This window comes from Anser brachyrhynchus (assembly GCF_964034855.1).
Source record: "Anser brachyrhynchus genome assembly, chromosome: 1".
NCBI lineage: Eukaryota > Metazoa > Chordata > Aves > Anseriformes > Anatidae > Anser > Anser brachyrhynchus.
The window spans coordinates 136047880-136061627 of NC_137694.1; the positions used below are offsets into that span (position 1 = coordinate 136047880).

The window sequence follows — 13748 nt, forward strand, 5'->3', positions numbered from 1 at the left end:
ACAACTACCTGAAAGGAAGGTGTGGAGAGCTGGGGGGTTGGCATGTTCTCATAGATAACTAGCAATAGGACTAGATGAAATGGCCTCAAGTTGCACCAGGGGAGGTTTAGGTTGGAAAGTAGGAGACATTTCTTCTCAGAAAGAGTGGAGTCCCTGTCCCTGGGGGTGTTTAAGGAAAGACTGGATGTGGTACTTAGGGGCATGGTTTAGTGCATAATATTGGTGGTTGGGGGACAGTCGGACCAGATGATCTTGGAGGTCTTTTCCAACCTTTATGATTCTATGATTCCATGATTCTATGATTATCCTTGTAGTACTCCTCTGGACCTGCTCTAATAAAGGTCTCTCTTGTGTTGCAGTCCCCAGAGCTGAACACAGTACTCTAGGTGGGGTCTCAAGAGAATGATTTGGATATTTGTCTTACTAGCAGTATCAATAAGATACAAGTGAATATGTGATATATGATATAAATGAAGATTATGTCCTCTAAATACATTCATCTGTTTGTTTTGCTGTCTTCCTGTCTCCAAAGTTCACTGCTGACATAGTGACTGAAACGTTGTAAATAAATAATATTACTTGTGTACAAAATATGACTCTGCTACAGTAGTAGAATAGCTCAGTGCATTTATTCCAGTACATTTTGCAAGCAGAAAATTGAGCAACACTTTTAAAACCTGAGATTTTAGAAGGTTATAATTAGTTTTAAAACACTCAGAATAAAATATGTTCAGAAATAATTCAAAATTTCAAGTACTTATATAGAAAAAAAAGACTTATGAAGAGTATTTTTTTGGGGGGGGAGCTTTTTTTTTTTTGTATTGAAATTTTTCTTCTGCATTCAAATATGTTTCAATATTTGCCACCTGCAAGTCTAAATGTATCTCTACAGGAACTTTTTTTTTTTTTTTTCCTATCGAAGGAAAAATGTGCATGCTATTGTGTGATAGAAAGCTGAAAATTAAATTTAAAATTCATCATCTTGTTCTGCTATGTAATCCAATATTTTTCTACATTGGAGATGAATTTTTGGCTCCCTTGGGAAAGACAGATAATTAGCAGGAAAAAAAGAAAAAAATCCTAGAAAACTACCAGTGCTATCTCCATGTTCTAGAGACTCATTACAGAACAGAGACATTCATCCTAAACTCAGTTATTTAAAATGCATGGATATATTGATCCATTATTAGTGATACCTACTATTTATCAATTGTTTGTATAATATTATATATACATACTGGGGCTTTAGTCACTAAATGTGCTTGTTACCTCTTCAGTTGTCCAATATATACCACATATTTATGTTGTTTGGATAGCTGATAAGAGATGGATTATGAGCTAGTTATGGAAAAAAAATGTACCAATCCATTTAAAAACAATTAACCTTTTTATATTGATTTACTCTGGAAATAGAGTGAGAGGAAGAGGGAGAGGGAGAGAGAAGTAGCAGAGGGAGAGGGAGAGGGAGAGGGAGAGAGGGGAAGGGAAGGGAGGGGAAGGGAGGGGAAGGGAGGGGAAGGGAGGGGAGGGGTGGAAAAGTTACTTTGTCAGAGAGAGGAAGCCTTCTGACAAATCAGTGAGAAAAAATATGCATAACTAATATCTGCAGTATATTAGTTCACGGAATCAATTTGTAATGTTAGGTATGCCCTTGCATTTGTGGGTGAACAAACAAATTATTACTCTATTTTATTAAGTCCCTGTCCATGTTTTTTTAAAATCATATGTGATAATAAGATTTTCCACATGGCTGCATTCTTCTCTGACTTTTGCTAGAATATTTTGTCCTTCCGCATGTGAGTAAAATTATCTTGAGGGTCATCACGCGGCACTTGCAGGGCAAGCAGGCGATCAGGCCCAGTCAGCATGGGTTTATGAAAGGTAGGTCCTGCTTGACGAACCTGATCTCCTTCTATGACCAAGTGACGCACTTGGTGGATGAGGGAAAGGCTGTGGACGTGGTCTACCTTGACCTCAGTAAGGCTTTTGACACCGTTCCCCACAACATTCTCCTCGAGAAACTGGCTGCTCGGGGCTTGGACTGGCGTACGCTTCGCTGGGTTAGAAACTGGCTGGATGGCCGGGCCCAGAGAGTTGTGGTGAATGGAGTCAAATCTGGTTGGAGGCCGGTCACTAGTGGAGTCCCCCAGGGCTCGGTACTGGGGCCGGTCCTCTTTAATATCTTTATTGATGATCTGGATGAGGGCGTCCAGTGCACCCTCAGTAAGTTTGCAGACGACACCAAGCTAAGTGCGTGTGTCGATCTGCTCGAGGGCAGGAAGGCTCTGCAGGAGGATCTGGATAGGCTGGAGCGATGGGCTGAGGTCAACTGCATGAAGTTCAACAAGGCCAAGTGCCGGGTCCTGCACCTGGGACACAACAACCCCAAGCAGAGCTACAGGCTGGGAGATGAGTGGCTGGAAAGCTGCCTGGCCGAGAAGGACCTGGGAGTATTGGTGGATAGTCGGCTGAATATGAGCCAGCAGTGTGCTCAGGTGGCCAAGAAGGCCAACGGCATCCTGGCCTGTATAAGAAGCAGTGTGGCCAGCAGGTCGAGGGAAGTGATTGTGCCCCTGTACTCGGCTCTGGTGAGGCCGCACCTCGAGTACTGTGTTCAGTTTTGGGCCCCTCGCTACAGGAAGGACATGGACGTGCTCGAGCGAGTCCAGAGAAGGGCGACCAAGCTGGTGAGGGGTCTGGAGAACAAGTCTTACGAGGAGCGGCTGAGGGAGCTGGGCTTGTTCAGCCTGGAGAAGAGGAGGCTCAGGGGCGACCTCATCGCTCTCTACAGTTACCTGAAAGGAGGCTGTAGAGAGGTGGGGGTTGGTCTATTCTCCCACGTGCCTAGTGACAGGACGAGGGGGAATGGGCTAAAGTTGCGACAGGGGAGTTTTAGGTTGGATGTTAGGAAGTACTTCTTTACCGAAAGGGTTATTAAGCATTGGAACGGGCTGCCCAGGTGGTGGAGTCACCATCCCTGGAGGTCTTTAAAAGACGTTTAGATGTAGAGCTTAGGGATATGGTTTAGTGGAGTACTTAGTGTTAGGTCGGAGGTTGGACTTGATGATCTTGAGGTCTCTTCCAACCTAGAGAAATCTGTGAATCTGTGAATCTGTAAAAACTTCAGAAGCCAGATGTGAGTTACATTTTTAACAGTATCCCATATGATAAAGATTTCAAACCTCAGAGAAGATGGTGGGGAAAAAAGCCGCCTCCTATTGGATTAAGCATTCACTTTACTTAAAAATTTATCTGTTTCTTCTGCACGTGGCTTTGAAGGATATAAGACTGATATACAGAAATTGATATTTTTATTTAATGAAAATGCTTGCTTTGAAACAAAATATTTGGTATTATTTAGAATATTTACTTTGAGCACTCATAATTTGTTGTATTTTTTTTTTTTTAAGTATTTAAACTGAGCTTTTCTGGTAGAATTTGAAAAACAAAACAAAACAAAAAAACTCTAACATTAAACTTTAGCTTTATATACCTATAGGAAAAAAAGAAGCCTTATTTACCTTCACTCCACCAGAATGTAGTTCCATTTTTTTTCCTCATAAATTACCAGTAGAATGGGGAAAAAAACAAAACAAATCAGAAAATAAGATTTTAATCATGGAGATGAACAGAAATGATTCTTAAAAGTACTACAGATTTTTGCATTTCTCATTGATAAAGTAAATTACTGGGAAACAACGGTTCAAACAAAAATATTTTTCTGTTTTGAAAATATAATCTAAAGTAAAACAAAGCAGTGGAAAATCACATTAAAATTCCAGTTAAAGACTGCTTCAAGAAAGAGAGAGAATCCAAGAAACATTTTAGAGATCTTCACCCTGCACAGCATCTGAGAAAGTCACAGTGCTCGATTTGTGTGACTTACAAGCTCACTATGGGGAACAAACAGGGTTATAATGGAAGATGACTTACCAATAATATTTAACTGAGGTTCAAACAGCAGACAGTTACTCTGATGGTTACTGTGAATACAGGAAACAAGGTGAATGAGGATGTATGAAGATTCATCATTAAAAAAAAAAAAAAACTCGTCTTTTCATTATGACAATAAATTAACCAACTAAATAAAAAGAACAAACCAAAATCAAAACATTGCATATTTTCTCCTATTTTCTGTTCAGATCTTCTGTTTTCTTTAGATTTACTTACTTTACTTGAAGGTAACAAGATATAAAAAAAAATAATTTGGAACAGTTTTTTCTCTCCTGCTGCTTGTGCTCTCCTGGAATATTTCCAGTAAAAGTTTTCTCTCTTACTCTCATGCTAATTAATACATGGTAGAGTACAATATTGTACAGTGTATATGCACATTAGCGCTACTAACATTTTGCTACTTCTATCACTAATTAGCATGGGAGGATGAAAGGAGATTTTTTCCACTAATGAATGTTCATACAGCACTTTGAACATGTAAGGCCCTATAGAAGCATGAAGAGTAATCTTTCTGGTTCTTTCCCTGAAGCTTTAAGTCCCCATTTGACTGGCTTCATCTTTTCTCCTGTGGCTAAAACCTTTCATTTACATATTGAATTTCAGTGGTATTAAATTACAAAATGGAAATATTCAGAACATAGAAAGATTAAAATTCAGATTGACAGGAGACACCTATATATAAAAAAGCAACAATGGGACTGATATGCTATTACACTTTTCCAGTTGAGTTTTATTTGTTTCAAAGAGGTTTAAATTATTGCCTGGACCTGAGCTTGTATAACTTGGTGATACTCTTCTAACATCAAGTTAAAATGATGAACTCAGCTTGTATAGATTAAAAGCTGTGCTCCATTGCAGGTGCCCTTGTGGACTTTTTATAAGACTTTTTATTGGGAAAAGTGTAAGTATTTCTGCAGAAAACAAGTTTTTTAAAACTCAAAAGCAATTAGATTTTTTGCTGCTTAACTGAAGACATTTCATGTTCCAGAGAATGCTGAGCACTTTTCTTATGTAGAAATATACTGTGCTTTTCACGTTGGACACAAAAGGTAGTTGTATATATATATTTTGCTTAGTTTCCTTCTCTTCTGCAGATTGTAGTAGCTGTCTCAGAGGATCATGTTTCTTTATTAAGTTTGTTCTGTTTTTCTCCTGCTGAAGTGAAAATTTAGGCTCTGTATATAGTTTATTTTCCAAAACAATAAAAGAATGATGGATGCTAAAACTTAGATACAGTTCCTTAAAATGCAATAGTAGTGACATGATAAAAGGAAAGTTGGGTCTGTGATAGCACAGAAACTTAAACAAGCAGTTATCTGTCTGAGAAGAAAATACCACATACATTTCAACAAAATATAGTTAAGTAAATAAGTTCAATCTCTGTTGTTTTCCATGCATTTTTTATTGCAAAATAAGAAAAGTTGAGCTCAAAAAATGAGCTCAAATTTCATTTAAAAAATAGAAATAAGTGAAAAATATTCAAACCACAGTGAAAAGTACACTAGCTAATGAAATTATTTCATTTCTCTGGTAGAAAATAAAAGAGGCAGCATCAACATTTTCTGGGACAAAATAATAATATTAACTCTCCTGAACTAACAAGATCAGCTGAGTTTTCTTATTGTGCAACTAAGCTGATATTGGCAAGTTTTGTTGCTCAATTCCTATTCACTTCAGTATAAGCAATACATTGATAAACTGTTTCCAACAGGTGGATATGGCATGTTCTTTTTCTGTGGCCATGAATCTCTGATCTCCTGCTTTGTCTTGGGGCATAGTCTTCTGTCTTCTGCTGTTCTCCTGCATTTGTAAAACTTTTTTTTTTTTTTCTTTTTTCTTTCCTACTGGTACTGTATTGTCTTGGTCCTTTCATCATGGAAAACTCAAATATAATTTCTTCTCTCTCTGCATCTTCTTCCTGTGTCTTCAGCATGACTCATGATTTAATACAGAATTGTATTCTGTTCTAAAGCTTCTTTGTTTCTTTCTTGGACATGGACTTCAGCTTCTGTTGATAACTTTCTAACCACATGACATTTCGGCTACATCATAACTCATTCTCAGGTCATGTTTCAAAATCTTTCACTCTTCAGTTTTTATAGGGGTTATATTTTTTTATTTTATTTTTTTCTAAAGTTTTGCACTAATTCCTGTATTATCTTTACATTAAGATTCACTGCTTCTAATATTACAAAATCATAGTTTACCCATTCATTCTTTCTGATGAAACCTGTACCCTGATCAATAAATGTTGTAACTAGTAATTTCTGCCTTCTTTTCTACAATTTATTTTTCTTTATCATTTTTATGCTTTACTTTACTATTTTTTGTTTTGAATCTTTCTGTGTTTTAGTGATTACCCATAGTAGAAACCTGGTTTACAACATTGGCTTCATGAATACTGCATTATCAAGAACAGGTGAGTAAAATAGGAGGAATTTTCTATAAGCCTAATAGCTTCCAGATTATTGGATAAACTGGATGTGATGTTTCTATCCTGAAAAATCATCATGGGCTTGTGGAAAATCAACCTTAAACATAAAAGCAAATGGTATCTGCTAAGTACAAGTCTTCTAAAAATGTTAAAACAAAGGGATGGAGAAGAAAAAAAAAAAAAAGACCATTTTTTTTTTTGAGACAACAAAAATACAGCCAGACTGTTTCTGACAGAAGCTGGTATGTCTTCTTTTAAAGCTTGAAATTATACTGTTTCTGCAGCCCATTAAACAGACTGTTCTGACTTTTAACTATCCTTATAGTTAGAAATGTGTTTTCTGATCTATTCAAAATTTCCATTGCTGGAAATTAAGTTGAATACTTAATATGCGGCACTCAGGGGACATAAAAAACTATTGATCACTCATTAATAGCAACCTTTTATATTGGAAGATTCAATTGCTGTCTTCTCTAAACTAATCAAAGGCAAAATACCTTTAACCTGTCCTCACATCTGATTTTTCTATTATTTTTTTTTATGATTTTGATTGTCTCATTTCAATTCTTTCTAACTAGTCTAAATTTTTCCTAGGTGTTGTTGTGAAATGAATGTCTAATACCCAGCAGAGGCCTTTCAATTGCAACTAGTGCTTGTGAGCTACCTCTTGGTGCAATCTTGCTCTCATTTGCTTGGCTGCCTACTAAGTTCCGTCCATTTTGTGTTACCATTAATGTCAGGACTTTACAACTGGTGATCGTGGCAAACTGCAGAGATAATTTTGCATTCTGAGGTTGTCTTCCAAAGGGCCTGAGTTCCCTGCCTGATCAATGTCACTTTAACATTTTGTCATCACTTTATTCCACTGTCCTGATTATTAATGAAAATACTGAACACTACCAAGCCTAGAAACGAAACTATATCCATAGTTCTTCAATAGCTAGTTTCTGCTCTGCAACTTTTAGTAATAGAATACTTATTTTTATTTAATTTTATTTTTTCCTCCTTGCTTATGAGAACACTATAATTGTAACAAGGAACATACAACTTGAAGCTTTACTGATTCTTTCTTTCCCCTTAAAATAGAAGTGCATTAAATTATTATAGGCTACCTAGAAAATGACTGTTTAATAGGATATCAGTGGGGATCCTACTCAAGGCACCTTCTCCAGGCATCCAAGGTGTCACCTGGTCTGCATGAATTCTGAGACAATCCATAAAATTCAGTGCTTGCTATAGGTTTTCCTTGTATCCTCACTGCTATGTTAAACAAAAGCCAACAAAGAACTTAGTTCACAATCTTTTCTTCTGCAGTACCTAAGGAGGAGAATTTTTTTATTTCCAGCCATAACAAATACACTTGGAATTCATTAGCATTTTTGCAATTATTGCAATTATTTATATATATGCAATTATTTATATATAATAATTGCAATTATTGCAATACTAGGTTGATAGTACAATGTAGTGTACTATGATAGTAATAAGTTGACTTACACAATGAGTATAGAGAAAAGGACATATTGTTTGGAGGGAAGAAGTACCTTAGACTACATACTAAAATAAGGTGTTGGTTGGAGAGATGTTATTTCCATCTTCTATTCTGACATTTCTAAGGACTGACTTCTGTATGATAGGCCTCTGCAACTAGCTCAAAAACTTCCCTGGATCATACTTGATATGTAAGCAGAAACTGGATACCACCTAGTTTTTTTAGGATATTCCTATGGTATATTCAAGGACTTCTGAAGTAATTTCTGAGATATAACTCTCTCCTTCACTATGAATACCTTTTCAGGTTCTCCATTAAGCTCCACTCCATTAAGCAATGGGAATAAGTCTGGATCACCAAAGTGCCCTTAGAAGCCCTCCTTATCAGAATAATAGGCTTTATTTTTTATTTTTTTTGTCTGTCTCATCATCATACTCTTGAATAAGATGCTGAATAGCTTGGCAGATAGCTTCTACCTAGCCAGTACCTTTTATCACAGTTTCTGACATACCAAACAACCATAAAATAGTAAAGCAGAATCTGGCTTTCAGATGATAGTAAATGAAATGTATTTTAATATCAGTTCATGGCTAGAGGTAACATTTAAAGAACTTCTTGTGTCAGGTCCGCTCCAGGCAGGTTTCAAATAAACTCTAAGAAGTACCTTGTTCTGGACAAACACTTTTTTATGATTGCATTTAAGTTAGTCACCTGGGACAAATCTTTTTACAATAATAAATATAGATTCAGTTGCTGACTGTACAGGTAATAAATGATTTACATGTCTTAGGGATACACTGATTTAGAAGTTGCCTAGCAAACCTAAAGAAAGGCAGAAAGTAAACCAATGTAGACCATAAAAACATATAAATCAAATGTCTAGAGATCCATTTACTGTGACTGGAAAACAAACAAACAAACAACAACAAAAAAAGCAAATATGCTCAAATTAGAGAAAGCACCTTTCCATAGACACTGAGATGGAACATAAATAACTGCAAAAATGCAAAATAATGCTGAATCAGGATATTCACCATTAGCAACCAAATATGAAAGAAAGACTGGTTTATTTGTCAGAGATTATGAAGGCTGCTGATTGGTCTGGTGCCTGACTGAGATCAGCTCATAGCTGACGAAGAGTTACTTGAAACTAAATCCAGGTAAGACAGAGGTTAGGCCTGCAGGCAGAATAAAGCCCCTAGGGAGCTTTCCATCATATTTGCTTCTTCATCTGAAGACATGTTGCACAAATCATCAAAATAGCCTTTAGTTTCTAGGACCCCCTCTGAACCTAGAGTTATAAATAGCAACCTATACTCAAACACCAGAACTAAGAGACTTTTCACTGGTTGTTTGGTGATGAAATGACCTTAATCATATATACCTTCCTTAGCTCATGAATTAATTATCATGATGAAGATTACTGAAGCCTGAACACAGTAAGTACCTACACCCACTGTTTTGCTCTTGGCACTAACTCCTGATAGAAGGAACACTGAATCACATTTAATGTTTCATCTAGTGTTTTCCAGCCTCTGACTGAGCAAGGCCTGGGTTACTCTGACCTTCAGAATTTAACTACCTAACTACATGGGAAAGACAGTGAGTCATCATAATTTTGGAGCTTAGAATAAAATAATGGAATTCACTACTTAAAGAAACTGAGAAGGACCATAAGATTCACTACTTTCTAGTCCAAATATAAGGCCTATTGGTTTGAACTTTCCAATGGTAAAACAAGTTAAAAGGATATCAATATTTAATAAATCTATGTATATAAATAAATATTTAATAAATCTAAATGATCTAAAAATGTCAGATTTAAAATATGTCAAATGTTTAAAGGAAAATAATGGATTTTATTTTTTTCTCTATGAAACAAGAATGGTGACTCTGGTGATATAAGTTACATTTGTGGTACATTTTTCAGAAAGTCTTAATGAGAATGAAAGAGAAAAAAGGGCCAATTCAGGTTGACTGCAAACTTTGTTTCTTGATCATCAGCTAATTTTAAAGGTAATGTCGTATGTCTCATTTATTTTTTTCAGGCATTTCTAGCACCATCAAAAGTTTAGATCTAAGTTTTAATGTTATAGATCCCACGCTAGTCTAGAAATATGGAGCTGATTTCTCTTTCCAATTTCAACCAAATAGTTACCTTATTAAAATGGGATATTGGAGACACAGTACAAATCCTACATTTCTGCCTCAGTTTCTCAAGCCTTCTGCTTCCTTGCAGCAATTACCAGTTGGGCTGCAAGAGATACTGAATTCTTTGCATATCTTACTTTGAAACTGGGTTACTTCATATAAAATATTTTACAGACTAATACTAAAAGAAATCATTGAGACAAGGAGAAAAATTGGTCAAAAGACTTGTTCTGAATTAGGTGAGGAGGAAAGATGAGACTAGATTGCCTAATTAGATTTCTTAGGGATGCTTCTGTTCATCAAAGTCATTTCATTTCTACACAAATGAAAAACAGTGTTTTGGAACTACCAGAATGAACTATCTAGTTTTTATTATTATTTTTTTCTCTTTTATTTTATAGTTATCCAAGACTATTCCTTGAATTCTTCATAACCATCAGAGTTTCACCTTTTCCAATGTAAAAAGCTCTGTCAATAACTAATTACCTGATGACTGTACTCCAGGACTTATGATTCTCAGTTCTAGTAGTTCTTCAGAGAGATCTTCTGAGATGAGGACTTCTGAAATGCTACCTGAACCCTTTTTTTTTTTTTTTTTTTTTTTTTTTTACTGTGAGGAGGTAAATTAGCACTCCTGGTATCATGATGCCGTGATCAGAAAAAGACAGCAAGGTTTTGTTTCACTCATTTTCCTGCCATTTTCCCCATCTGAAGAACTGAAGATAATGAGTAAGTGGCCAATTTTCATTTTACTTAAAAAGCATTGCCCAGATCATTATGTGTCTTGATTTAGAGGCTCTAGGAACCTAAAACAGTTATGGCTAGATCTGAATTTTATTTATTACCTTTCTGCCCCTGCAGCAGAGTTATTAAGGAAGGAATATCTCCCAAGGCCACCAACATCTTTTCTCACATATGATGTGAGGCCATAAGGGAATGGGAGGAGAGCTTGTGGTCATATTTTCAGAAACCTGAAGAAGTTAATGGACAAAGGAAGAAATGTCAATTTCCCAAGTGGAAAGGGGGCAAAAAGAAATGCTTTTAACTTTATCCTCACTGGAACCTGAAGAAGTCTGGAAACACTTGTGAATAAAACACTGCTCTTGCCCCCAGAAACAGCAGAGTGCTGTGGGAAGCATGCCAGGGACATGAAGGTCCCATTGCTCACTTCAGCCATAAATAGTCAATTAATATTTTTGGCATCAATGTGGAAGTTGTTCCCTCTTGTTAGACTTTTTAACCAGCCTTCAGCACAAATAATTAAAAAAAAAAAAAAAAAAAAGTAGGTCTGAGCCATTGCTAGAGACTAAAACTCCAGCTTTTCAGGAAGGAAGAATGCACTGGTATGGGAGAGTCACTGAATGTCAACAGCTTCAGGAAGCAGAATTTTCTTAAATCATTTTGTATATAATAGTGTTGTAGAGGTCCCCTTTAACCTCACTCTCTAACTATTGCAAGAGTTGATGTTCAGGTAATCTGCTTCTATCTCAGTTTCACTGAATCAGTGACCCACAAACCTAGTACTTCCTCCAGGGTAAAAAATGCATGAGTTTGCTCTTTAATGCATATCCTTAGGGTGCATGCTTATTTTAAGTCTCTAAGCTGGCTATTAACATTAGTAAAGATTGCTATACCTTACACCAAGAAATAAATAAATAAATAAATAAATGGACATTAAGACTTCATTATCCTGACACAGCAAATTGTCCTGTTTGTTATTTTGCTTTAAAGAGTATAATCACGTGGAAGTGAAAACATAGAGATAATAAATGCAGCTCTAGTAATATTTCAATTTATTGAGAAGGTAAAGTTTTATTTAATGCTCTGGAAACACCCACAACAGACCCCTAAATTTGAAAGGTTTGGTGCAGTTCCTGTGTTTAAATAATTTATGTTGATTTCACACTATCAAGCATCCAAACCATTCTGTGATTTTTATTTTAAATTCCCACTCTATTTTATGAATTACCCTCCCTGTTTTAATTTCCTTAATATCCTATGGTACTAGGAAGCATGCCAAATAACTTTCTAGTCAATTTTAAATGTTCTGTCTTAGAACTTATGATTTTCTGACATTACCATTCTATTTAGCAAGTCTATTCTTCCATTCACCAAATCATTCCTTTTAGTCATCATATCAAGTATATAACTGCAGTGAACAATCATCAAAGAATTTCGTGCAGTGCTTAAAGATGACTGTATGTCTTTAGAGAGTTATATGTCCCCAGGTCCTGTCATTTTCAGGAGAGACTGCTGCTGTTTCAAAGTCACTGATTTGTTCTTTCAGCCTGACTTAATTCATATGGAGACACTCACAGACACAATATTATTATTATTTTTTTTTTCCTGGGGACAAAATAAAACCAGGGGAAAAAAAATGTCCAAATGCCTAAAAAGCCAAGTAGCACACAAAGCTCATTTTATTTTGATACTAAGAAAGGTATTATGGTAAGTCAACTGAAATACAAGATTTACTGATGCCATTTTCTGCCAGCTCAAGATAGATATCAATGATCTATTTTTGAACTTAGACCTTGTCTAGTTTATATTTGTTCACATTAAAGATCACAATTAATTTACACATACACACTTTGGTTGCCAGAATTTAATAGCTGAGAGTGCTATTTAATACAGCATTAACAACTGAATGGTGCCTGGTCAAATTTGCCACTCCTCCACTCCCTCTTTTGGTATTTTCTGTCTCTTTAAACTAATATATTTGCATCCAGTTTTGAGGCAAACTGTTTCTCAATTTCTGATTGTCAATATTGCAAATAATTTTTAACAGAGATAATTATCTCACCATACCATACACTGAGGACGGGATAAAAAGCCCAGAAACAAAGAATGACCTATCAGGTAGGTAGTATCATTATCAGATAGTTAGCAACCCAAGGGCTTTCTTCACTGTAATTGAACCGGTTCACAGTTTAAAAAACAAACAACCAAACAAAATAGACTCCTAGAGGAGTTTTAAACCTCCAGGATTCATGGAGGACATCTGGTAACTTAAGACTATTTTAAAACTTCCTTGGAGACCAGCATTTCTTTCTGGTCCATATCCTTTCTGGAAACTTATGCATCCCATGACTTTATTAGTGTATAGCAACTCCTAAACCTTTCCCTGCCTTCTACAATGATTTGTAATATGGTGTAGCTATAGGTTGGCCAGCAGTTCCTGAATATCTTTAAGGAGTGTTCTGTTAAAATACAAGGTTTAAATGAAATATTTTAGCAATTTGTGAGTTTCTGTCCCATCTGAATTCTTCATCGCATATATTGGAATCAGTATTCAGAATAGAGTAGAAAAGAAGTATGATTGTAATTTTTTTTTTTTTTAAATCAAAGGACAAGCCTTTCTTTTAAAAAAGCAAAGCCCCTAAACCTGTGGATCTGTCAGAAAATAAGGTTCATTGGTTTCTTTATTGCCTGGAAAATTCCAGGAGATCTTCAAACAAATAGCAATACATATGAAAAATGACCCCTCTGTTCCCTTTACCTAACTAGAAGGACAAAATGTCCAGGAGTATGGTTTAATATCAGAATATACATTAAAAAGTTTCATATTTGAGTAGTAAGGGAGTAGCTTTGAAATAAAAGATCTGTATACGTGTCTTAATTGCAAAACCAAGTAGAATGATAGTGATTTTTAAAACATTTTGAATAAACAGGTATTCCATTTGTCAAGCTGAGTGCAATTTATGACAAATGGAAGTC

General features: G+C 35.8%; 1 long non-coding RNA gene across 2 annotated transcripts; it reads left to right on the forward strand.

Annotated features, from left to right (window-relative positions):
• The first annotated feature begins 6382 nt into the window (after positions 1-6382).
• Positions 6383-13406, forward strand: LOC308193128. 2 transcript variants are annotated; one of them, XR_013949403.1, is made up of 4 exons: positions 6383-9319; positions 9403-9482; positions 9811-9896; positions 10433-13406. It is a non-coding gene; the product is annotated as an uncharacterized lncRNA (long non-coding RNA). The 2 variants fall into 2 exon arrangements; XR_013949402.1 differs by having other exon boundaries at positions 6383-9482.
• The last annotated feature ends 342 nt before the right edge of the window (positions 13407-13748 follow it).